We start from the raw sequence: 26,957 nt of genomic DNA, 5'->3' as shown, positions 1-26,957 counted from the left end.
TTAATGTTAAACCCCAATTTGGGTACTTTAATAATTTTGACCGTGTTCAATGGATTTGCACAAAAATGTTAATGTGTGATCCCTTTGGTTAGATCTCCTGGTGTGGGTCATTTTAGTCTGCTCAGATATGTGGATTCCAAGATCCAGAAAGTGAAAAAACTGTTTTGCTGTTTTTTTTTTTTTTTTTTTTTTTTTTCTCAGTCTCCAGCTCCAAAACGGTTTAGAATATCTGTTTGACATTTTTAGGGTACAAGGGGACTGGCCCCAAATAGTGCCTTTTTCTGGTTTGTTGAAAAATTACACCGTGTAACAATTCTTTTTTTTTTTTTTTTTTGTTCCTGGGTAGTAAGTGCTATTTCCTAATTGCTTATGCCTCAAAAGTATAGAAAATGGCTATTATTCCCCACAAACTTTGCTTTTACATAAGAACATAAGAACATAAGAAAGTTTACAAACGAGAGGAGGCCATTCGACCCATCTTGCTTGTTTGGTTGTTAGTAGCTTATTGATCCCAGAATTTCATCAAGCAGCTTCTTGAAGGATCCCAGGGTGTCAGCTTCAACAACATTACTGGGGAGTTGATTCCAGACCCTCACAATTCTCCGTGTAAAAAAGTGCCCCCTATTTTCTGTTCTGAATGCCCCTTTGTCTAATCTCCATTTGTGACCCCTGGCCCTTGTTTCTTTTTTCAGGCTGAAAAAGTCCCTTGGGTCGACACTGTCAATACCTTTTAGAATTTTGAATGCTTGAAGTCTTCTTTGTTCAAGACTGAACAGATTCAATTCTTTTAGCCTGTCTGCATATGACATGCCTTTTAAACCCGGAATAATTCTGGTCACTCTTCTTTGCACTCTTTCTAGAGCAGCAATATCTTTTTTATAGCAAGGTGACCAGAACTGCACACAATATTCAAGATGAGGTCTTACTAGTGCATTGTACAGTTTTAACATTACTTCCCTTGATTTAAATTCAACACTTTTCACAATGTATCCAAGCATCTTGTTAGCCTTTTTTATAGCTTCCCCACATTGTCTAGATGAAGACATTTCTGAGTCAACAAAAACTCCTAGGTCTTTTTCATAGATTCCTTCTCCAATTTCAGTATCTCCCATATGATATTTATAATGTACATTTTTATTTCCTGCGTGCAGTACCTTACACTTTTCTCTATTAAATGTCATTTGCCATGTGTCTGCCCAGTTCTGAATCTTGTCTAGATCATTTTGAATGACCTTTGCTGCTGCAACAGTGTTTGCCACTCCTCCTACTTTTGTGTCGTCTGCAAATTGAACAAGTTTGCTTACTATACCAGAATCTAAATCATTAATGTAGATTATGAATAGCAGAGGACCCAATACTGATCCCTGTGGTACACCGCTGGTTACCACACTCCATTCTGAGGTTTTTCCTCTAATCAGTACTTTCTGTTTTCTACATGTTAACCACTCCCTAATCCATGTATATGTGTTTCCTTGAATCCCAACTGCGTTCAGTTTGAGAATTAATCTTTTGTGCGGGACTTTGTCAAAAGCTTTCTGGAAATCTAAATAAACCATGTCATATGCTTTGCAATTATCCATTATCGATGTTGCATCCTCAAAAAAATCAAGCAAGTTAGTTAGACACGATCTCCCTTTCCTAAAGCCATGTTGACTGTCTCCCAGGACCCTGTTACCATATAGGTAATTTTCCATTTTGGATCTTATTATAGTTTCCATAAGTTTGCATATAATAGAAGTCAGGCTTACTGGTCTGTAGTTACCTGGTTCAGTTTTGTTTCCCTTTTTGTGGATCGGTATTACATTTGCAATTTTCCAGTCTGTCGGTACCACCCCTGTGTCAAGAGACTGCTGCATGATCTTGGTTAGCGGTTTGTAAATTACTTCTTTCATTTCTTTGAGTACTACTGGGAGGATCTCATCCGGCCCAGGGGATTTGTTTATTTTAAGAGCTCCTAGTCCCTTTAACACTTCTGCCTCAGTTATGCTAAAGTTATTTAAAACTGGATAGGAACTGGATGACATGTGGGGCATGTTGTCAGTATCTTCCTTTGTAAAAACTTGTGAAAAGTAATCATTTAATATATTTGATTTTTTTTTTTCTTCATTGGCCTTTCTAACTTCCTTTTTGACTTGCGTTTGCAGTTCTGTGTACTCTTTCTGCGTACTTTCTTTTTGGTCCTTTTTTAATGCTCTGTAAAGTGCCTTTTTTCTCTGAATATTTTTTTTAATTGATCTATTAAACCATTTTGGCAATTTAGTTTTACATTTAGATTTGTCTACTTTGGGGATATAATTGTTTTGCACCTCTAGTACTACATTTTTGAAGAACAACCATCCTTCTTCTGTGGGTGTTTTCTCTATTTTACTCCAATCTACTTCTGTAAGTCTCTGTTTCATACCTTCATAGTTTGCTTTTCTAAAATTGTAAACCTTAGCTTTAGTCATTACTTTTGGGGATTTAAAAAACACTTCAAATGAGACCATGTTGTGGTCTGAGTTTGCCAGTGGTTCTCTGACCTCTGTTTTAGTTATTCTATCTTCGTTATTTGAAAAGACTAAATCAAGGCATGCCTCCCCTCTAGTTGGTGCCTTGACAAATTGTGTTTGGAAGCAGTCATTTGTCATTTCCACCATTTCTATTTCATCCTTCGCGCTACCCACCGGGTTTTCCCATTTTATTTGGGGGGAAGTTGAAATCCCCCATTAGTATGGCGTCTCCTTTGCTACACGCATTTCTAATGTCATTGTATAACAGATTATTGTGCTCACTGTCTGAATCTGGCGGTCTATAGCATGCTCCTATTATTATGCCCTTTGAATTTTTGTCTGTTATTCTGACCCATATTGATTCAGTTTTATTTTCTTTGTCCAGGTTTAACACCTGGGCTTCAAGACTGTTTCTTATGTATAGCGCTACCCCTCTTCCTCTTCTGTCCTGCCTGTCTTTCCTATACAGTGTATACCCACAAATATTCTATTCCTCCCATCACTCTCAGACAACCACGTTTCTGTAACACCTATCACATCATAGTTACTTGTTAGTGCAGTAGCTTCAAGTTCTAGAATTTTGTTTCTGATACTTCTAGCATTTAGATAAATACATTTAATGGTTGTCTTACCCGAGTTGTTGTTCTTGTTTTGATGCGGTCTCCCTTCTGTTTTATTGTTGATTTCTCCCCCCTTCCTTTCTAGTTGAAATGCTTCTGAACCTGCTTGAGGATCTTTTCTCCAAGTAGACTGGTTCCCTTGTTATTTAAATGCAGTTTCTCGGATTTCCCACATCAAGCAGGTGTCACAGATTACTGGCTTGAAGACCATGTTGAAGGTTTTTTTTTTTTAAGTTTAGTTTCTTCTGCAGCTGTCAGCCTGCTTTCAAACTGCTTCTAAACTGCTCTGTACTTTTCCACGCCTGTACTTCTCCCACTCAGTCGTTTCCAGTCGCTGTCGCTGGGAAGACTGCCTCGTTTAACTGCGTTGTTCTGCTGTGCTGTTGGCTCCTCTCCTCGCCCGTGTCTCAGAACTGCGTTGAATTTGAATCAGCTGCTCCGAGTTTCAGCTCGTTTGTTATCAGAAAAACGCATGCGGCTGTTTGACTCTGAGCTGCTGCTGTGTTTCCCCAATGTGCTCTCTTTTCTGATTAAAGCAATTCAAGATGCAATTTCTCCTTTCTGCTTCTAAACTGCTCTGTACTTTTCCACGCCTGTACTTCTCCCACTCGCTGTCGCTGGGAAGACTGCCTCATTTAACTGCGTTGTTCTGCTGTGCTGTTGGCTCCTCCCCTCGCCCGTGTCTCAGAACGGCGCTGAATTTGAATCAGCTGCTCCGAGTTTCAGCTTGTTTGTTATCAGAAAAACACACGCGGCTGTTTGACTCTGAGCTGCTGCTGTGTTTCCCCAATGTCCTCTGTTTTCTGATTAAAGCAATTCAAGATGCAATTTCTCCTTTCTGCTTCTAAACTGCTCTGTACTTTTCCATGCCTGTACTTCTCTTTACACTTTCAATGTTCATTATAGCAATTACATTCATGTATCCTTTAAGAATATCATTATACACACAACAAAATAATAATATATAGAGGTAAGGATTCCTTTTAAGATTCCAGTGGAAACTGTCCATATGTGCATGGTGGCAAGGAGTTCCTGAACTGACAAAGTGGCCATTTCTGCACAGTTATGGTTTCCATGGTAAATGTATTATACCTGATAACTATTTATCTACTCAGTACTGTTGTATTATCAGCTAAATTACTATAGTAATAGAACTTTCCCCTTTCTTACTACTAAATGCATAACACTTAAAAGTTACAATACAAAATTAAGATTTTTTTTTTCAAACAGTAAATTTACAAGGATCTGACTAAATGTAACCATTTATCTACCTAACCGTAACCCTGGTAAGAATACTGATAATAAGGAAAGGGTATAAAAGGATATTGCAGCAACTGGTATGGCACTGGTAGTCCTTGGGATGCATCCACAGCATGGACAGTTGGGCTCCAACATATAAAAACTGTGACTTCTTAGTAGATTATAGATGAAGCATTGTGGTGCTCTTCTCTCTGGTAGGATGAATTCTGCTCTTTTCTGGTGATCCTGCTGCTGGTCCTTCTGGATACATCTGTGTTGGAGGCTGGTCCACATCTGTGGCATGATCTTGAAAGTGCATCTCAAGGTCTTCTGCAATCTGTTGATCCTCATCATGGATGAAGGTTGCAGGCATGCGGTCTTCATCTGCACTTTGAGTACTGGTAGGATCAGCAGCTTCAGCATGAGTTGGTGGATAAAAAGGATCTACTTCTGGATTTAACAGGTGATCTTGATCTGTATCAGCAGGTTCAATTTCATAGTCACAAGCTTGTGCATGGCACTGAGATGGGGTGAAGTACTGGAAACTTTAATTTTCACTATCTGTGTCACTGGTTTCACCTGGCTACTGTTTAACAATTAACAGTTTGCTTGCTGGTTTTCTTATGTTTTCTTGATTTTTTGCACTGCAGTACCCAAGGGCAAATAATCGCAAGGTAGTAACAGATTTCTATGTAGCACTCTGTTATTGCCTTTTGCATCTTCTGGCTTGAGTTCATACACTGGGCTTACACTTTTTTCTGTTAACAATGATTACACTATGTAACACAATTTTTGTTCCTGGGTAGTAAGTGTTATTTCCTAATTGCTTATGCCTCAAAAGTATAGAAAATGGCTATTATTCCCCACAAACTTTGCTTTTGTGACCAGGACAGTGATATTTTGAAATGTACCTATTTCCAATGAGAAAATGGTCTTTTTGTTCACATAAAGTCAGAAAAAAACATATGAATCCAAATTAACATGTATTTATACTAAAGTAATACAAAAATGACTACAACAGATTTAGAAGCGGGTAGTTTTTCGAGATTTACGATTATACTATAAATCACTTTCACGAATCAGCCCCCAAATGTAGTCTCCCATCATGTTCTCGTTATACTGCCCTTGGTAGCGGCGTTCAAAGTCCAGTATATCCTGGTGGAAGCACTCGCCTTGCTCCTCCGAGTATGCTCCCATGTTCTCCTTGAATTTATCAAGATGAGCATCAAGGATATGGACTTTGAGGGACATCCTACAGCCCATTGTGCCATAGTTCTTCACCAGAGTCTCAACCAGCTCCACATAGTTTTCGGCCTTGTGATTGCCCAGGAAGCCCCGAACCACGGCAACAAAGCTGTTCCAAGCTGCTCTCTCCTTACTAGTGAGCTTCTTGGGGAATTCATTGCACTCCAGGATCTTCTTTATCTGTGGTCTGACGAAGACATCGGCTTTGACCTTTGCCTCAGACAGCTTAGGGAAGAAGTCTTGAAGGTACTTGAAGGCTGCCGACTCCTTATCTAGAGCTCTGTCAAACTGATGTGCAGTGGTGGCATCAGCACCTTCCGGGGGTCCACCAGTGGCTCCCACTTGACGTTGTTCCTCCCCACAGAGAACTCGGTCCGCTGTGGCCAGTCCCGCCTGTGGTAGTGCGCCTTGGTGTCCCTGCTGTCCCAAAGGCAAAGATAGCAGGGAAACTTGGTAAAAGCACCTTGGAGACCCATCAGGAATGCCACCATTTTGAAGTCTCCTATGACCTTCCAGCCGTACTCATCATACTTCAAGGCGTCCAGCAAGGTCCTGATGCTGTTGTAATCCTCTTTGAGGTGCACCGAGTGAGCCAGGGGAAAAGACGGGTACTTGTTACCATTATGGAGCAGCACGGCTTTGAGGCTCCTGGATGAGCTGTCAATGAAGAGGCGCCACTCATTCTGGTTACAGGCGATTCCAATTGCCTCGAACAGACTGGTCACATTGTGGCAGAAGCAGAGCCGGCTTGATGGGTGAAGAAGCTGGAAAAAGGTTGGTGACGCTTCCTCTGATCTGCGACTTGCACACTTTCATCCAACAAGTTCCACTGCTTGAGCCTCGACATCAAAAGCTTGGCATTGGACTTGGTGAGACCAAGATCTCTAATCAAGTCGTTGAGGTCTTTTTGGTTGGGGTAGTATGGGTTTCTCTCCTCAGCTCCACCTCCGAAATTGTCATCTGGATCTACAACGTCTTCCTCGCTCTCTAACTTGCTGCTCTCTTCTAAAGACGGCTGCTCTCTCTCCGGAGGAGTGGGTACGGGGAGCTCATGGCAGTGTGGCACCGGGGCGATGGATGAAGGATGGTCCGGATACGTGACAGCAGGTGCATTCTTGCCAGTCTGACATTTAGAAGGGTCCACCATGCAGAAGTAGCAGTTGCTTGAGTGGTCACTGGGTTCCCGCCAAATTCTTGGGATAGCGAACTTCATGGCTCTCTTTTCCCCTCTGTACCATCTTACAAAAATATATTTATTTCACCCATGACTAATGTGTAAGAGATTCTCGCAACATTTTTCATGATATATTTTTTCAATAACATTGAAAATTATAAAACATTTTAAAATTAAAAACTTTTACAATTTAAAAAATTAACAAATTCTATAACATAAAATTCCAAGCAACAATTGTCCATCTTACCTTCCAAAGTTTTTTGCAGTGCTTGCAGGTGAAATGAGGTGCCCAGGGTTTGTCTTGATCCCCAAAGGGCATGCCGAAATATGCCTTGTAGGTCTCACACATCTTAGCAGATTCTTCCACGGAGTACTTTTTCGCTCTTGTCTTGATAAATTGGCCGCAGACATAGCAAAATGCGTCTGCCCGATGCTTGCGGCCTCTTGATGCCATCTCAGAAAAATGCAGATATGTATCCACTTAGGCAGCTGGAACTAAACTGAACTGGTGGGCTTAAGGCCCCTGTATTTATACTACTATTTATATTACTGGAAAGTTCTAGAAGTTACTCCAAGTTTACTCAGCACTGAATCTATCTGGATTGTTCTGGAAAATGGGTAAATTTCAAAATATCACTGTCCTGGTGTCACAAAGACGGCCTGAGTTGGTGACGACAGACCAGAAACAGGAACTGACTCTGAACACAGGCTTTGAAATGATGAAGGCGCTGATGCGCAGTTTAATAATGAACAGGCAGAAAACAAAAGGTTTGTAACAATACAAAAACAGGACGTGGCACATGAGGCCAAAATAAATAGACGAACAAAACGAATACACTGACAAAACACAGAGTGGACGAACGCTAAACCAAAACAATTGAGACTTGATAATTACACTTATCTCTCGATCTCTTTCTCTCGCTCTCCACACACAACCCCGCGTATGTGACAACATGCTCCTTTTATGCAGCTGTACCGAGACTCGACTGGTAATCAATCATTCAATTGGAGTCTCGGTACAACTGCACATGAATTAATCAAGTGCAATTCCCTGTGCTCATATATTACTACATTTTACTTGCACGTGAAGTGCTGTGCAATCCTCGTGCCTAAATACACATATACATTTTAAAACACTTGTGTTACACAGACCCGTTTATATCCCATGTACCAATGTCTATACACCAGCATTTAAAACACACCACACGCAACACATAACAGATAATATACACAGGGGCAGGCACTTTGTCACACCTGGTCACAAAAGCAAAGTTTGTGGGGAATAATAGCCGTTTTCTATACTTTTGAGGTATAAGCAATTAGGAAATAACACTTACTACCCAGGAACCAAAAAAAATAAAAAATTTGTTACACGGTGAAATCAATTGGAAATTCAGATTTAATTAACTGCAGTTTCCCAAGCAGAGTTCGACTCCTTAGAATGATATTATGCTCAGTAGGAATACTAACTGAGATTGCTATGTGAAACATTGGTCATTTTGGAATCTTCACTTTGATTTCATTGATGTTCAGGTCTTCTAATCTACGTGCAGTTATATCTGGCTCAAAGTGCTGAAGCCCCCCTCTGAATCGAAACCTGTGTGTGCACTACACTTCACATTGACTGTTTTGCCTTTTGGAATTTTCACGTCTCGTTTTCCAACTTTTACTACACACAAACATTCAGATTCATTACTCTGGATGATGTTTATGAAGGGAGCAAATGCTGTTAAGTTTTACAAAAGGCAATGTTTTTGTCAAGCTATTGGCTAATTGATGAGATGAAGCATCTTGAGCCTTAGAACTATCCTTTTTAACCATCTCTTCAGTTACATTATATCCTATAATTGGAGTTTCTAAGTTTTAGCTACTCATCAACACAAGCACAGTCAGAGCTTCATCATGTGTTTCCAGCTGAGACTGAATTTCAATCCATCCATTGAAAGGAATTGATGTACCATTAACAACTCTGAGATCAAGTCCATTTTTAGTCTCCATCAGTTCCTCTTGCTGTTGAACCTGCACACGTGGCAACTGTTCTCTCCACCAGTGTTCAGAGAACATACAAACTTGAGCTCCTGTATCCCACACCACTCCTGTTTTAACATCATTAAGAAAGCACTGCATTATACATTTCTTCCCCACAAGGTTAGTGTCACAGAGACGGCCAAAGTGGGCGGCATCAGAACCAGGAAATGAATACACAAAACAGGACGGATGAAATGAAATGATGATGGCACTTACTTGCGCCGGTTTATTGAAAATAAAAGGGTTTAACAAACAAACAGAAACAGGACATGGCACTCTACGCCAACATAAATAGACAAACAAAAATACTTAACAAAACTTAACAAAACACGGTGCACGGACAGACACACTAACAAACACGGTGAGCAAATAAACCAGCACACAATAGCAATTGATATTTTAACTCTCCTCTCTCTCCCGTTCTCCACTCACCAAACACCCAACCGCGAGCATGTGAAAACGTGCATTTATATATACTGTTGTGCTGGGATTCAATTACTAATTAATTATTCACTTGAATCCCAGCATGTGAATTAATTATGTGCAACCTCATGCTCACATATTAACTACTTTAAATGTACGTGAAGTGATGTACAATCCCGTGCCTAAATACAAATATACATTTTAAACACTCGTGTTAGACCCGTTTATAACCCATGTACCAATGACTATACATCAACATTTAACAAACCACACACAACATAACAGATAATATACACAGGGGCGGGCACTTTGTCAGATATACCCCCCCTCCCTGTGCAAAGCACACATGGCCTCAATGGCCACCTCTCCCCTTAAAAGCCCAAAAGTCCCACACAAACTCCTGGGCCAGGACCAGAGGCTTCAAGGGGCCCACAGGTTGTAAGGCTGTCAGCAGCAATGCTGACAGCAGGGTGGCATACTCCTGCCAGGGTAGTCCTGGCAGTGGAAAGGCTGCTTGGGGGGTGGTCTCCTGACCTCTCCCCTTCTTCGAAGCTGGCAGCTCCCCTCGGTGGGGCTTCAACCACTGTTCTTCCAGCAGAGAAGAAACTGCAGTGGGAGCAGTCCTCCGGACCTCCCCCACAATCTCCGGCAGCGAAACTGCTGCAGTGGGGGCAGGTCTCCTGACTTCCCCCACGATCTCCGGCAGCGAAACTGCTGCAGTGGGAGCAGATCTCCTGACCTCCCTCACGATCTCCGGCAGCGAAACTGCTGCTGGGGTTGGTGGTCACCAGACCTCCTCCCCCTTCTTTGTGGCCGGCAGCTCCCCTTGGTGGGGTTCTGGCCACAGTACTTCCTGCTGCGATGCTGAGCAACAGGCAGCCCCCACCGATGCGGAGCGGCTGGAAACCCCAGGCGAAGCAATCCCAGCGACCCCAGGCGATGCGGAGCAGCGAGCAACCCCAGGCGATGTGGAGCGACTGGCAACCCCAGGCGATGCGGAGGCATCCTTGGGCGAGGCAAGGCAGGCATCCTTGGGCGAAGCGAGGCAGGCATCCTTGGGCGAAGTGTGGCAGGCCTTCTTGGGCGAAGCGTGGCAGGCCTCCTTGGGCGAAGCGTGGCAGGGAGTCAGGACAAGCTGATGTTCTGGCCCTCTTCGTAGCCGCTGCGGCCGGGCCATTTTCCCCCGTGCTCCCCTCAGCAGACTATGTAGTGACTGCTGAGGAATGCCAGCATCAAGTCCTGGTACTCTTTCTTGTACAGGGAGAGGCAGCTCCTGCTCCTCTCCCCCTGATGGTGATGGAGGCAGAGGCAGCTCCAGCTCCTCTCCTCGTGAGGGTGGGGGAAGTGATACCAGCAGGCATTCATCCTCTGCTGGTGGGGAAAGTGATACCAGCAGGCATTCACCCTCTGCTGGTGGACAGGGACCCAGCAGACATTCACCCTCTGCTGGTGGGGAAAGTGATACCAGCAGGCATTCACCCTCTGCTGGTGGACAGGGACCCAGCAGGCATTCACCCTCTGCTGGTGGACGGGGAACCAGCAGGCATTCACCCTCTGCTGGTGGACGGGGAACCAGCAGGCATTCACCCTCTGCTGGTGGACGGGGACCCAGCAGGCATTCACCCTCTGCTGGTGGACGGGGACCCATCAGGCATTCACCCTCTGCTGGTGGACGGGGACCGAGCAGACATTCACCCTCTGCTGGTGGACGGGGACCCAGCAGGCATTCACCCTCTGCTGGTGGGGGAGGCAAAGGCAGCTCCTGCTGCTCTCCTCCTGCCGCTGGAGGTGGCGGAGAGGTGTAGTCTCCTGCCAGTGAAGGTGGCGGAGGCAGAGGTAGGTCCTGCTGCTCTGCGCCTGCCGGTGGAGGTGGCGGAGGCAGAGGCAGCTCCTGCTGCTCTGCGCCTGCCGGTGGAGGTGGCGGAGGTGTGTAGTCTCCTGGCGGTGGAGGTGGGAGCGGCGTGTAGTCTCCTGGTGACGGAGGTGGGAGCGGCGTGTAGTCTACCCTTGTTACAGGGGACTGGTGTGGCTCTCCCTCACTTGCAGGGGACTGGTGTGGCTCTGGAGACAGTGGTGGGACCTCTCCCTCTGGCGCTGGAGACAGCACAACGGCTCCTCTCTCTCTGGCGCTGGAGGCGACACCAGCAGGCATTCTTCCCCTGCTGGTGGAGACTGGGGCGTTGGACACTCTGCCTTCCTCTTCCCCCTTCTCTGCCTCCTCCTCACCTTTCTCTCCTGGGTCTCCAGGTGCTCTGGCTCTGGCTGCTGGCGTGGAAACTGCCCCCCTTCTGTATCCGGGAGAGGGCAGTCAGCCACTCCATGCCCATAGCGCTTGCACAGGAGGCACCATCCCCCCTGGCTCTCCCAAGCCTCCACAAATGTGTCCAGGTCTTCGTCCCGCATTTCCCTGGATGCAGTCATCTCAAACCAGAGCACCTGCTCTGGCTGTTTTCCCATTTTTTTTTCCCCACACAAAAAACCTCTCCTGGTCTGACGCTTGGGGGCGCTGTTAAATCCCACACAGGACACCACGTGTCACAGAGACGGCTGAAGTGTGTGGTGTCAGAACCAGGAAATGAATACACAAAACAGGATGGATGAAATGAAATAATGATGGCGCTTGCTTCCGCCGGTTTATTGCAAAATAAAAGCGTTTAACAAACAAACAGAAACAGGACACGGCACTTTACGCCAAAATAAATAGACAAACAAAAACGGACTATACTTAACAAAACACGGTGCATGGACAGACACATTAACAAACACGGTAAGCATATAAATACAAGTATCGTGCTGGTCCCACCAGCACGCAATAACAATTGATATTTTAACTTCCTCTCTCTCCCGTTCTCCACTCACCGAACACCCAACCGCGAGTATGTGAAAACATGCATCTATATATACTGTTAATTAATTATTCACTTGAATCCCAGCACGTGAATTAATTATGTACAACCTCGTGTTCACATATTAAGTACTTTAAATGTACGTGAAGTAATGTACAATCCCGTGCCTAAATACAAATATACATTTTAAACACTCGTGTTACAGACCTGTTTATATCCCATGTACCAATGACTAAACACCAACATTTAACAAACCACACGCAACATAACAGATAATATACACAGGGGCGGGCACTTTGTCACAGTTAGTTACTGTCCAGGTGTTAAATGGCAAATGTAATCTGCTCCCTCTGAACTTTGAACAGAATTTATTACTTTAACTGATTGATATTGCTGGCTTTAATTTTCGCTTCCAGTGGCATTGCAATTTAAAGCTTTCTTTGCGTGTTCTTCAGTGTGCTGAGGAAGGGACACTTTAGTATCACAAACATGTGTTCTATTTTTTATTATTTCAGCATACATCTCCATTTACATCTGTTTCAGTTGCTGCTTGCTTTCATCATATAATAACTGTACACACACAGATCATTGTCATTGACTTACGGTTCTGTCTTTTAAAGCGGGATTTTTTTCTTTAATGAATACGTCTCGTGGACAGGTGTTTTTTCCAGACTTATTTTTCTTTCCTCTTATTTGACTTCTCTGGAGCACATCTCTCCTAGCTGGGCTTGCCAAATATTACACACATTAATTTGTAGATAGTTGTTGTTTCTTTTGATCAGTATTTTTATTTTGCTCCCTGTTCACAAAACTGTAAAAGTATCACACAAACACATACAGTACTTTTATTTTTACACCAGAAACCCAAAAAACGACAGTTTGTTTAGAACTCTGGTCCAAATCAACACATGAAATCACAGGGGGTTCCAAGCAGGGGGAGATTCTTGGAGTGTACTATTAACATGTATTTCTTTTTATCTATGGTATTATATATAGCGATGTGTTTATATATTTGATCCATAATATTATTGTTATAGTTTATTACATATGATGTAACTGTTGTTTGGAACTTTTTGTCTAAACAAAATCTCCACAATGTAGAAACAGTATCCCCAAATTGCTTTTTATGTTCTACATCAAACCAGCTGAACGTGTCGGAGTCTTCCTGCCTCACAAAATTCCATCAACTTTGAATATTTTAACAGATGATCAAAATTCATCTAGTTTGTAATTGCACCAGCCCAGGGCTCACGTAGCTTGTATTATCATATTTGTTTAAACACTTTAGACTGCATACACTGTGAAGTTTCTGCTAGCTCTGGAAATCACAACTATTCTACAGAGTCATTTTGTAAAATAAGTTTGATGCTAATAGTAGTCGCAGTCCTTCATTTGACATATTATTATTTTGAACTGCGTTTTTAAGCATACAGATTTTAAAGCAGATTGTAAAATCTTGAGTTAAACGAGGCAGTCTTCCCAGCGACAGCGAGTGGAAGCGACAGCGAGTGGGAGAAGTACAGGCGTGGAAAAGTACAGAGCAGTTTCGAAGCAGAAAGGAGAAATTGCATCTTGAATTGCTTTAATCAGAAAACAGGGGACATTGGGGAAACACAGCCGCGTGTGTTTTTCTGATAACAAACAAGCTGAAACTCGGAGCAGCTGATTCAAATTCAGCGCCGTTTTGAGACTCAACATGGTCTTCAAGCCTGTAATCTGTGACACCTGCTTGATGTGGGAAATCCGAGAAAACCCAGCGGAGCTAAACCAAGTGTGCGTAAAGTGCCGCGCGATCCAGGATTTGCATAAACTAGTAAGTATGCTAGAAATGGAGCTGGAAGAAGTGAGACAGCAACAGGATCTTGAGGAACTGGCACACCCACAATTCATGGAAGTCTGCATCACCCCTAACAGACTGAAAGCCACCAGGGAGATAGAAGGTCAGAACAGCTGGGTTCAGGTAGGCAGAAGCAGGGAAAAAAAGAAACTTCGTCAAACAACACCACCAGAAATCAAAACAACCAACAGATTTGAGTCACTTCAGAATTGTGATGAGCAGAACCAACAACAAGAGAATGAAAGGAACAACATCCAGGACCCTATTGACAGTGGTGACCAGACAGCAAAAAGAAGGGAGGTCATGATTGTTGGGGACTCCATATTGAGAAACACAGCAAGTTCAATTCGCAGTTTGGACCCCCTTACTACAACAGTGTGCTGCCTTCCGGGAGCCTTGGTCAAGCACATCACTGAGAACGTGGACAGGCTCCTAGAACGAACAGGAGACGACCCGGTAGTAGTCGTCCACATCGGTACAAACAACATTGGAAGAGACAGACCAAAATCCCTGCAAAATAAATTCAGAGAGCTAGGAAGGAAATTAAAAGAGAAAACCAAAACTGTGGTATTTTCTGGTATACTACCGGCACCTTGCAAAGGACCATATGGACAGCTGGAAATAATTAATCAAAACGCATGGCTGAAGACGTGGTGCACACGGGAAGGCTTCACCTATCTTGATCATTGGACCACATTCTACAACGAGGACTATCTGTATAGACGGGATGGACTGCATTTAAATAACAAGGGAACTAGTCTACTCGGAGAAAAGATCCTCGAGCAGGTTCGGAAGCATTTAAACTAGAAAGGAAGGGGGGAGAAATCAACAAAAAAACAGAAGGGAGACCGCATCAAAACAAGAACAACAACTCAGGTAAGACAACCATTAAATGTATTTATCTAAATGCTAGAAGTATCAGAAACAAAATTCTAGAACTTGAAGCTACTGCACTAACAGGTAACTATGATGTGATAGGTGTTACAGAAACGTGGTTGTCTGAGAGTGATGGGGACGAATATAATATTTGTGGGTATACACTGTATAGGAAAGACAGGCAGGACAGAAGAGGAGGAGGGGTAGCGCTATACATAAGAAACAGTCTTGAAGCCCAGGTGTTAAACCTGGACAAAGAAAATAAAACCGAATCAATATGGGTCAGAATAACAGACAAAAATTCAAAGGGCATAATAATAGGAGCATGCTATAGACCGCCAGATTCAGACGGTGAGCACAATAATCTGTTATACAATGACATTAGAAATGTGTGTAGCAAAGGAGAAGCCATACTAATGGGGGATTTCAACTTCCCCCAAATAAAATGGGAAAACCCGGTGGGTAGCGCGAAGGATGAAATAGAAATGGTGGAAATGACAAATGACTGCTTCCTAACACAATTTGTGAAGGCACCCACTAGAGGGGAGGCATGCCTTGATTTAGTCTTTTCAAATAACGAAGACAGAATAACTAAAACAGAGGTCAGAGAACCACTGGCAAACTCAGACCATAACATGGTCTCATTTGAAGTGTTTTTTAAATCCCCAAAAGTAAAGACTAAAGCTAAGGTTTACAATTTTAGAAAAGCAAACTATGAAGGCATGAAACAGAGACTAACAGAAGTAGATTGGAGTAAAATAGAGAAAACACCCACAGAAGAAGGATGGTTGTTCTTCAAAAATGTAGTACTAGAGGCGCAAAACAATTACATCCCTAAAGTAGACAAATCTAAATGTAAAACTAAATTGCCAAAATGGTTTAATAGATCAATTAAAAAAAATATTCAGCGAAAAAAGGCACTTTACAGAGCATTAAAAAAGGACCAAAAAGAAAGTACGCAGAAAGAGTACACAGAACTGCAAACGCAAGTCAAAAAGGAAGTTAGAAAGGCCAAGAGAGAAATAGAAATGAACATTGCTAAGGGAGCTAAAACCAATTCCAAAATGTTTTTCCAATATTACAACAGCAAGAGAACATTCAAAGAGGAGATTAAATGTTTAAGAGATACAAATGGCAAAATCGTAGAGGAAGAAAAAAAAATAGCAAATATGTTAAATGATTACTTTTCACAAGTTTTTACAAAGGAAGATACTGACAACATGCCCCACATGTCATCCAGTTCCTATCCAGTTTTAAATAACTTTAGCATAACTGAGGCAGAAGTGTTAAAGGGACTAGGAGCTCTTAAAATAAACAAATCCCCTGGGCCGGATGAGATCCTCCCAGTAGTACTCAAAGAAATGAAAGAAGTAATTTACAAACCGCTAACCAAGATCATGCAGCAGTCTCTTGACACAGGGGTGGTACCGACAGACTGGAAAATTGCAAACGTAATACCGATCCACAAAAAGGGAAACAAAACTGAACCAGGTAACTACAGACCAGTAAGCCTGACTTCTATTATATGCAAACTTATGGAAACTATAATAAGATCCAAAATGGAAAATTACCTATATGGTAACAGGGTACTGGGAGACAGTCAACATGGTTTTAGGAAAGGGAGATCGTGTCTAACTAACTTGCTTGATTTTTTTGAGGATGCAACATCGATAATGGATAATTGCAAAGCATATGACATGGTTTATTTAGATTTCCAGAAAGCTTTTGACAAAGTCCCGCACAAAAGATTAATTCTCAAACTGAACGCAGTTGGGATTCAAGGAAACACATGTACATGGATTAGGGAGTGGTTAACATGTAGAAAACAGAAAGTACTGATTAGAGGAAAAACCTCAGAATGGAGTGTGGTAACCAGCGGTGTACCACAGGGATCAGTATTAGGTCCTCTGCTATTCCTAATCTACATTAATGATTTAGATTCTGGTATAGTAAGCAAACTTGTTAAATTTGCAGACGACACAAAAGTAGGAGGAGTGGCAAACACTGTTGCAGCAGCAAAGGTCATTCAAAATGATCTAGACAAGATTCAGAACTGGGCAGACACATGGCAAATGACATTTAATAGAGAAAAGTGTAAGGTACTGCACGCAGGAAATAAAAATGTACATTATAAATATCATATGGGAGATATTGAAATTGGAGAAGGAATCTATGAAAAAGACCTAGGAGTTTTTGTTGACTCAGAAATGTCTTCATCTAGGCAATGTGGGGAAGCTATAAAAAAGGCTAACAAGATGCTTGGATACATTGTGAAAAGTGTTGAATTTAAATCAAGGGAAGTAATGTTAAAACTGTACAATGCACTTGTAAGACCTCATCTTGAATATTGTGTGCAGTTCTGGTCACCTTGCTATAAAAAAGATATTGCTGCTCTAGAAAGAGTGCAAAGAAGAGCGACCAGAATTATTCCGGGCTTAAAAGGCATGTCATATGCAGACAGGCTAAAAGAATTGAATCTGTTCAGTCTTGAACAAAGAAGACTACGTGGCGACCTAATTCAAGCATTCAAAATTCTAAAAGGTATTGACAGTGTCGACCCAAGGGACTTTTTCAGCCTGAAAAAAGAAACAAGGACCAGGGGTCACAAATGGAGTTTAGAAAAAGGGGCATTCAGAACAGAAAATAGGAGACACTTTTTTACACAGAGAATTGTGAGGGTCTGGAATCAACTCCCCAGTAATGTTGTTGAAGCTGACACCCTGGGATCCTTCAAGAAGCTGCTTGATGAGATTTTGGGATCAATAAGCTACTAACAACCAAACGAGCAAGATGGGCCGAATGGCCTCCTCTCGTTTGTAAACTTTCTTATGTTCTTATGTTCTTATGTAAAATGGATATATGCATGCTGTTTGTTTAAGTTTGGTTTGGTACACAGTTATATACAAAGTTGCAATTTTCAACAATGGTATTCTTGCATAATTGCTACATTGTATTGTTGCACGTTGCAAAAAAGAAAAATCCTACATCCTACATGTAACATACCGGCCATTTTTTTTCGATAGAAAACAGACCACACTAGTTTCCTATTTGAATTTGATTAAATATCTTAGTTAAATGTTTTAGTTATTGCAGGTAGTTTACAAACCTTGACATTTCACTGCACAGTGGAAAATACTTTGAGCATCTTTTTTCTCCTGTACTGAAAAACTTGTCACCTTTTGAACTGTGTCTGTTATATCACTTTTACTACCACTTATGTCGCACATTGATACAATGTCGAAATAAAACCTTAAACACAAATTACATAGACATAATAAAAAATTCCCAAATCTCATTGTTATTTGCCATTATCTATACATATCGAAAAAATAGTGTAGCATAAAAATCAGTTGAGTATTTGGGCTCATCATGGTTTTAGAGCTTTTAGTCATTTCATATCACTGAGTCAGGGCAGGATCTGTAATGGATGTGTGACTCACAACCAGGGATCGGCAAGGTGTCCGTACACGGACACCAGTGTCCTTTGTAAAAAGTTTGAGGTCAATGGTAATTTATTTTAAAAAAGTATGATTTACAATCTCTGTTGAAAAAAGACATGATTTATCTATGTACATATTGCAATTGTGATGCGAACAGGCTAGATTTGGCCTCTGCTTCTCCCCATAAACTGACAATGACAATATTCTACCGTAACTATGGTTACTGCAGAATCTTGATGACACTGAACCACCTACTGAAGCCTTGTTATACAATCCGATTAAACGTTAGTTACGTTCACGTTGTGCACTGTTTTCTTTTTCTTAACATTGAAAAAAACATTTTTGAAAGACCCACAGATTATTTTATGGAGTGCGCAAGATGTGGCCAAGTAATGAAACAACTCAAGTCAACAGCAGCTTGTGAACATGCTGAAAAATGGTGCAAAAAAATATCTAAGACTTCAAACATGTCAAGTGTAGAAAGGATAGATTCATCAAGGAGGCCAAAGCCAACAGAGGAAGCCAGGTAAAGTCAATGACTGACTTTGTTAACCGCAATCTCAAAGATGCACAGAATGATCTTTGCCTTGCCTACAGTTTAGCAAAAGCCAAACTGCCATTTACAGCAGGCGTCGTTTTCAAAGAAATGGCTGAAAAAATTGACCCAAACTCTGCTCCTTTTCAAAGACTTCATTGCAGTGCAAAAACTGTGTCAAGAAACACAGAGGATTTAGGTGGCTATCTTTACAGTGAAACTGTTCAAGCAGCAGTAGGTGCACCGTTTGTAAACTTAATGTGCGACGAGAGCAGTGACCACAGTGACAAGAGTCAAATAATAATTTATCATCGTTTTGTGAATGTTGACGCAGGTGAAATTCGCTCTGAGTTTTTGAGCTTAATTGAAATAACCAAGCGTGGTAACACACAAAATCTGAGTGAAGCCATCGTTGGTTGTTTGGAAAATGACTGAAACAAGTACCATGTAGAAAAGATTGTGGGATTTACATCGGACGGGGCATCTGTAATGCTAGCCCAACGTGAAAGTGTTTCAAGGTGATTGAAAGATCGCTATGGCGATTTATTTGTCCAGCACTGTATGAATCATCGCTAAGTCTTAATGGCTAAAGACGCTGAATCAGTCTTACCTTACTTTGTGGAAGACATGATCAAAGTGACACTGAGACATTTCAGTGGGGCTGCAAGAAAAAATGAGTTTAGACAGATCTGTGAGCTGAATGAAGAGGAATACCCAAACCTGGTCAACTACAAAAAAATTCACTGGTTAAGTTTGGCTGCCTGCGTTGAGAGGTTTGAGTTACTGCAGGATTCTCTAGTGCAATATTTTGAGAGAGAGGCATTTGGGAATGGGTCACTGAGTTATAGAACAAGTTGCCAGAATATCAATGTCATGGTAAATCTCCTAAATTCATTCTATATCTAAGTTTCTTGAATTGGGTTTTGCCACTTCTCGCATCAATGAATCTAGCGCTTTAGAAAGAGAACTCAAATCTACACTACGCATACTGTTCTCTGGAGAAATACTGCAAGGTAATTTTGAAGCCGTTTAAACAGCCTTCAAATGAGGATTCTACACGGGAATCTTTCATAACTCCAACCGACAGGTCTATCCCTAGTGCCAAGGTCACAGAGATACTGAGGGAGTGTGGGGAGCAGCACTACTTGCTAGAAACAGAGATTGCTAAGGTAAAAGCAACGTTCATTGAATATGCAAAAAAACAGAACAGGCATTCAAGTCCAGGTTTCCTGAAAAAGAGCTGGTGAAATGCATGCTTTATTTGGACCCCTGCAACCAAAAGCCACCAGTCTCAGAAATTCAAAAACTTGCTGCAAGATTTATAAAGCACATTAACTCCAGCAAAGTTGAAATGCAATATACATTGTACTGCAAGGATGAGACTGTGAAGACACTTTTCAACTCAGACTGCTGTGGCAGTGACGTTACCAAATTATGGTGTATTTTGTTTAAGTAGTGAGGATGAATACAGTGAACTAGCAAGGCTGTCACTTCTTTTACTGACACTGAGGCCTGACACCTGTTGCTGCGAACAAGGTTTCAGCCACATGGACTAAATTAAAACATCCACAAGGAATCGCCTTGAGAACTGTCGTGTTGATGCATGTGTACGTATTGCAACTGTAACAACAAGCACAAAGGACTTCGATGTAGCTGCGCCGGCAAGGTACATTCAAAAACACTAAGTGAGTTGAATTTATTATTATTATTATTATTATTATTATTATTATTATTATTATTATTATTATTATTATTATTATTCCTAGGTAACTACAGTAGCTACAGTGGCTTGCGAAAGTATTCACCCCCCTTGGCATTTTTCCTATTTTGTTGCCTTACAACCTGGAATTAAAATGGATTTTTGGGGGGTTTGTATCATTTGATTTACACAACATGCCTACCACTTTGCAAAATATTTTTTATTGTGAAACAAACAAGAAATAAGACAAAAAAACAGAAAACTTGAGCGTGCATAAGTATTCACCCCCCCCCAAAGTCAATACTTTGTAGAGCCACCTTTTGCAGCAATTACAGCTGCAAGTCTCTTGGGGTATGTATCTACAAGCTTGGCACATCTAGCCACTGGGATTTTTGCCCATTCTTCAAGGCAAAACTGCTCCAGCGCCTTCAAATTGGATGGGTTCCGCTGGTGTACAGCAATCTTTAAGTCATGCCTCAGATTCTCAATTGAACTGAGGTCTGGGCTTTGACTAGGTTATTCCAAGACATTTAAATGTTTCCCCTTAAACCACTCGAGTGTTGCTTTAGCAGTATGCTTAGGGTCATTGGGACGGAGGTTCACCTTCCAGCAGGACAGTCTCAAATCTCTGGAAGACTGAAACAGGTTTCCCTCAAGAATTTCCCTGTATTTAGCGCCATCCATCATTCCTTCATTTCTGACCAGTTTCCCAGTCCCTGCCGATGAAAAACATCCCCACAGCATGATGCTGCCACCACCATGCTTCACTGTGGGGATGGTGTTCTCGGGGTGATAAGAGATGTTGGGTTTGTGCCAGACATAACGTTTTCCTTGATGGCCAAAAAGCTCAATTTTAGTCTCATCTGACCAGAGTACCTTCTTCCATATGTTTGGGGAGTCTCCCACCTGCCTTTTGGCGAACACCAAACGTGTTTGCTTATTTTTTTCTTTAAGCAATGCCTTTTTTTTTTGCCTCTCTTCCGTAAAGCCCAGCTCTTTGGAGTGTACGGCTTAAAGTGGTCCTGTGGATAGATACTCCAATCTCCGCTGTGGAGCTTTGCAGCTCCTTCAGGGTTATTTTTGGTCTCTTTGTCGCCTCTCTGATTAATGCCCTCCTTGCCTGGTCCGTGAGTGTTGGTGGGCGGCCCTCTCTTGCCAGGTTTGTTGTGGTGCCATATTCTTTCCATTTTTTAATAATGGCTTTAATGGTGCTCCCTGGGATGCTCAAAGTTTTGGATATTTTTTTATAACACAACCCTGATCTGTACTTCTCCACAACTTTGTCCCTGACCTGTTTGGAGAGCTCCTTGGTCTTCGTGGTGCCACTTGCTTGGTGGTGCCCCTTGCTTAGAGGTGTTGCACACTCCGGGGCCTTTCAGAACAGGTGTATATATACTGAGATCATGTGACAGATCATGTGACACTTAGATTGCACACAGGTGGACTTTATTTAACTAATTATGTGACTTCTGAAGGTAATTGGTTGCACCAGATCTTATTTAGAGGCTTAATAGCAAAGGGGGTGAGTACATATGCACGCACCAATTTTCCGTTATTTATTTTTTAGAATTTTTTGAAACAAGTAATTTTTTTCATTTCACTTCACCAATTTGGACTATTTTGTGTATGTCCATTACATGAAATCCAAATAAAAATCAATTTTAATTCCAGGTTGTAAGGCAACAAAATAGGAAAAATGCCTAGGGGGGTCTATACTTTCGCAAACCACTGTATATACAGTTGTGCTGCTCTTCATTGATATTCTTGTGCTTAGCTCCTCTATATATATATGGGAGAATGTGCTTTAAATCAGACTGTGCTCTGCTGTTTGCTATACACCTTCCATGTCCGTCACTAAGTCCGGTAATTTTGTTAATTGTCCGTCATGCAACTTGGTGGTGCCAACTCCTGCTCACAACATTGCCCTTTACACTGTAATAAAATAAGCAGTCATGAAGTGGACAAACAACTGTAATATTTATAGGTTATATTTAAATGTATAAGCAAGGGGTAGACATTGAAATATTTAGAAACTTTAAATAACATTGATTGTTAACAACTTAAAGTTAAACTAAACAAAATGTTTTAAAGTAAACCAATAAGAGTTGCTAAATATGTTTTTTAAATAGAAACTAGTAGGAACTCTTGAATGTACTGAAATGGAATCAACACAAGAGTTTGTGAGACAGCATTTACTGGACGGAATGTTTAGTAGCAACGCAGTTCCCCATTCAGCATGAAGTGAGTAGCTTGTTGTTGGTGTTCACACAGCAAGCGCTCAGTCCTGAGTTCATGTTGAATTTCTGGACAGTATTGTTGGTCCCTGATTAAAGTCACCTTGTTGAAGACGATACAGGGAATGGTTTTCGATTGTTGAAACCCACATGAAGCCTCCAAAAAGTCTTACACAACTTTAAGTCATGTCGATAATTCAGAAACTCGAGATATCCCTTTTTAATTTTTTGGTGGCAGGCCCCGTGCCTATTAATATGTTTTGTTGAAAAATCTCTCCAAGAGCAAGGCATAAAATTGTCTAGGAAGTCACAAAGAACCCTAGAACAATATCCAGGAATCTGCAGGCCTCTCTCGCCTTGGCTAAGGTCAGTGTTCATGACTCCATCATCAGAAACACACTAGGCAAAAAATGGGATTCATGGCAGAGTAGCAAGGCGGAAGCCACTGCTCACTATGAAGAACATGAATGTTCATCTCATGTTTGCCAAAAAACACCTGGATGATCCTCAAGAGTTCTGGAACAATTTTCTATGGACAGCTGAGTCAAAAGTGGAACTTCTTGGCCAACATAGGCCCCGTTATGTCTGGCGAGACCCAAACACTGCATTCCACAGCAAGAACCTCATACCAATGGTCAAGCATGGTGGCGGTAGAGTCATGATTTGGGGATGCTTTGCTGCATCACGACCTGGACGACTTGCCATCATTGAAGGAACCATGCATTCTGCTCTGTATCAGAGAATTCTACAGGAGAATGTCAGGCCATCTGTCCGTGAGCTGAAGCTAAAGCTGAAGCGCAGCTGGATCATGCAACAAGACAACGATCCGAAACACACAAGCAAGTCTACATCAGAATGGCTGAAGAACAAGAAATTTAAAGTTTTGGAATGGCCTACAAAGTCTAGACCTAAACCCCATTGAGATGTTGTGACAGGACCTGAAACGAGCAGTTTATGCTCGAAAACCCACAAACGTCACTGAGTTGAAGCAGTTCTGCATAAAGGAGTGGGCCAAAATTCCTCCACGGTGCGGTAAGAGACTGATCAATAACTACAGGAAGTGTTTGGTTGCAGTTATTGCTGCTAAAGGTGGCGTAACCAGATATTGAGTCTAAGGGGGCGATTACTTTTTCACACGGGGGCATTGGGTGTTGCAAAACTTTCTTTAATAAATAAATGAAATACGTATCAAACTTTTATGTTATTTGTTCACTCAGAATCCCTTTTGTCTAATATTAGATTTTGGTTGAAGATGTGATAACATTCAGTGTCAAAAATATGCAAAAATGCAGAAAACCAGAAAGGGGCAAATACTTTTTCACAGGACTGTGTGTGTGTATGTGTGTATGTGTGTGTGTGTGTGTGTGTGTGTGTGTGTGTGTATATATATATATATATATATATATATATATATATATATATATATATATATATATATATACATACATACATATATATGTGTGTGTGTGTGTGTGTGTATCTTAAATGTCTGACTTGTACACATAATAATTATGTCCTTTTGAATATTTATTGATATTATTATTTGTTAAACCCCTCATGTAGATTATATTTAATTTCCAGTTACTTACTTCATTGTATATATAATTAAATACAAACAACTACGTGTAAGAGCTGACAATTCCAAAAAAGATGGAAAATTGTCAGGTAAGGCCTCCACTGTGCTCTTACCTGACCCATGTTCTGACCAGGCCTTCCAGCACACACTGCTTAACTGGTACAGTAGATGGGTTCACTTCAGACAACATGTACAGGTCCGGTACACCTTAACGAAGTCCAGTACAGAGAGTGGAACGGTATGTGGCCAGTCCATCGCACAAACACTGGGCCAGCAAGATTTTTTTTCTCTGGTTTTAAAAATATTGGAACTAGTGTAATGAAGGAAACATGTGCAATGTATCAAACAATGCATACTCCTTAAGACTTAAAGCATTAGCTTTTTAAAAAGCTCTATAGTAAAAAATTAAAATAAAAGATACACAATACATACAAAGCCAAATCCCACAGAGGCTTTAATGAGAAGTATACAACACAACAAACAACACATAGATTGTATATGTTGTCATGTAATATGCCTAAAGAAGGCAGGGCAGGATCTACCACATTAAGGCGGTTGAACCTGGAGAAATTATGCGGCGTAGCCCAGCTAGCGGCAGTAGAAATATTGGACAACAAAGCCACTCTGAAGAGGGCCCAAGATGTAGCCAACCCTTTAGTGGAGTGTGCGGCTACCCTACCAGGTGGGGGCAAGCCAGCACCATCATATGCAGTTGAGACTGTGTCCACAATCCAATACAGATACTGCTTTGAGAAGGGCTGGTCTGTGTCCTATGACAGAAAAAGAGCTGGTCAGACTGATGCAGAGCTCTTCTCCTTTGCACATAGCATCTCAATGCCTGCACTGGGAGGAGGAAATTTGTTGAAGCAACTGGGGGTGGATGGAAGACTACAGTTCAACAGACTGATTAAGCCTTTGCAGTCCTGTGTTGGACCAGGTCCGACGTTACAATTTTCCCTTTCCAGTCCGATGTCAGACCTTGTACGACATCACCAAAAAGACGTAAAGCACAGGTCTCTAGTAATTTTTTCTCCAGAAAAAGCTGAGAAAACCTTTCAATGGCTGAGTGAGACCGATGAGAGCCGAATGAAGCCGAAAAAAGGGAGTATCTCATAGCCCCGTGCACTACAGCGATAACACATAAACAAAGGAGAGAGCTGTTTCTGCATCCAGCGCTCAAAGAATATCACTGACATTTGCAGAGCTTTTTGAGATGTCATAGTAATAAAATAATGACTTGGATCGCATTATTGAGGAGTTTGGTGATAAAACTAGTGATCAGGAGATGACTTATCAGTATGCACGTTTAAAGAGGTATGTGAAAAATAAAGTGAACAAGGGGTGGGGTTTGGCTGGAGATACAGTAGTGAGTTTCCTTTTGCGATTCAATGCCTTTTAAACCTGTTTCACTTAAAAAAAAAAAAATTAGACAGCATGTGTAAAATAAACAGCGCATAAAATAAATAAATTGGACCTGACGCGCCTGACAAACGCTGAATAAATGGACCACTAAGGGTTAATATTTACAATAATAAAATAAAACAAGAAGAAAGCAAACACCTAACTTTCATTCAGAGTACTTACTAAACTTTTCTTTGTTTCCCTAACTAACCCACTGGACAGCTAAGCTGATTACCAGTCAAAACAGCACTTAACACACACAGTGTTGCACACTACACACACAATCCAAGGCTTTCACTCTACCATTTAAACAGAGGTTTCTTCTTCATGACAGCCTCACTTTACACATTGGAGACTGCTCAGAAAAAAATCATTTTTGCTGGTTAAATACCTGCCTGCTAATTGCATTATAATTTAGAGCCAGGTGAATCCCATCATGGCTCCCTCTCGTGGCATTCTGGGAAATGTAGTCTTTCGGAAGCCCTCCTGGACTACATTTTCTTTGTCTCTCTCCCACCTGTGCCACTATTATAATTAGTATTATATATATATATTACTAATAGATTGTGTACAAATTGCTCAACAATAAATTGTTCAGAACTGTTCAGAACCTTCTTTCCATGTGAACTGTGATTCACAATACATAGGGTATAGTTGTGAATACACTAGGGTAGCTGCATTTGAACAAAAAAAAAACAGTGCTGTGACAAGGAGAGAATGAATCTCTCCTAACCTGTAAGGGTGCTGCGCTCAAAGATTGCGGCGCTCCTGACTGGAAGTGTTGACATCCGGGCACAGCAGGGACCAGAGATCTGCCATCTTTGTAGGTCCCAAAGCTTCTGTACTGCTGGGCGCATTCCTGTTCAGCGCTGCAGTGTGCTTCAATTGGATGCAGAAGCAGTTATCTCCTTTGTTTATGTCCGTGTTATCTCTGTGGTGCATGGGCCTATTCGACTCCTATCAGTCTCACTTGCCCATTGAAAGGTTTTCTCTGCTTTTTCCGGAGAAAAAACGACTAGAGTCCTGTGCTTTATGTCTTTTTGATGATGTCAGACAGGGTCCGACATCGGACTGGAAAGGGAACGTTGTAATGTCGGAACCTGGTCCGACATAGGACTGCAAAGGGTTAAAATTGGCATGGTAGTGCTTTAAAACACTTTAAATCTTGTGTCTGGGTCTATTTTAAAGGGGCTACGAACCTTAAAATTGGTGAAATTAATTTGTTGGTTTTTCAACCATTCTCATTTAGCTTCTATAGTATATCCAGCTCAGTAGGGTTTGCAGTTATCTATGAA

At 41.6% G+C, this 26,957-nt stretch overlaps 1 protein-coding gene across 1 annotated transcript in view; it reads left to right on the top strand.

Moving 5' to 3' along the window:
* The window catches only part of prkg3 (protein kinase cGMP-dependent 3), a 129,098-nt gene that overhangs the window by 50,221 nt on the left and 51,920 nt on the right, over positions 1 to 26,957 (top strand). The gene's annotated exons all lie outside the window — the stretch shown is intronic.

Source organism: Polyodon spathula, chromosome 6 (assembly GCF_017654505.1).
Source record: "Polyodon spathula isolate WHYD16114869_AA chromosome 6, ASM1765450v1, whole genome shotgun sequence".
Classification (NCBI taxonomy): Eukaryota; Metazoa; Chordata; class Actinopteri; order Acipenseriformes; family Polyodontidae; genus Polyodon; species Polyodon spathula.
This window is presented reverse-complemented; position numbering and strand designations above follow the sequence as displayed.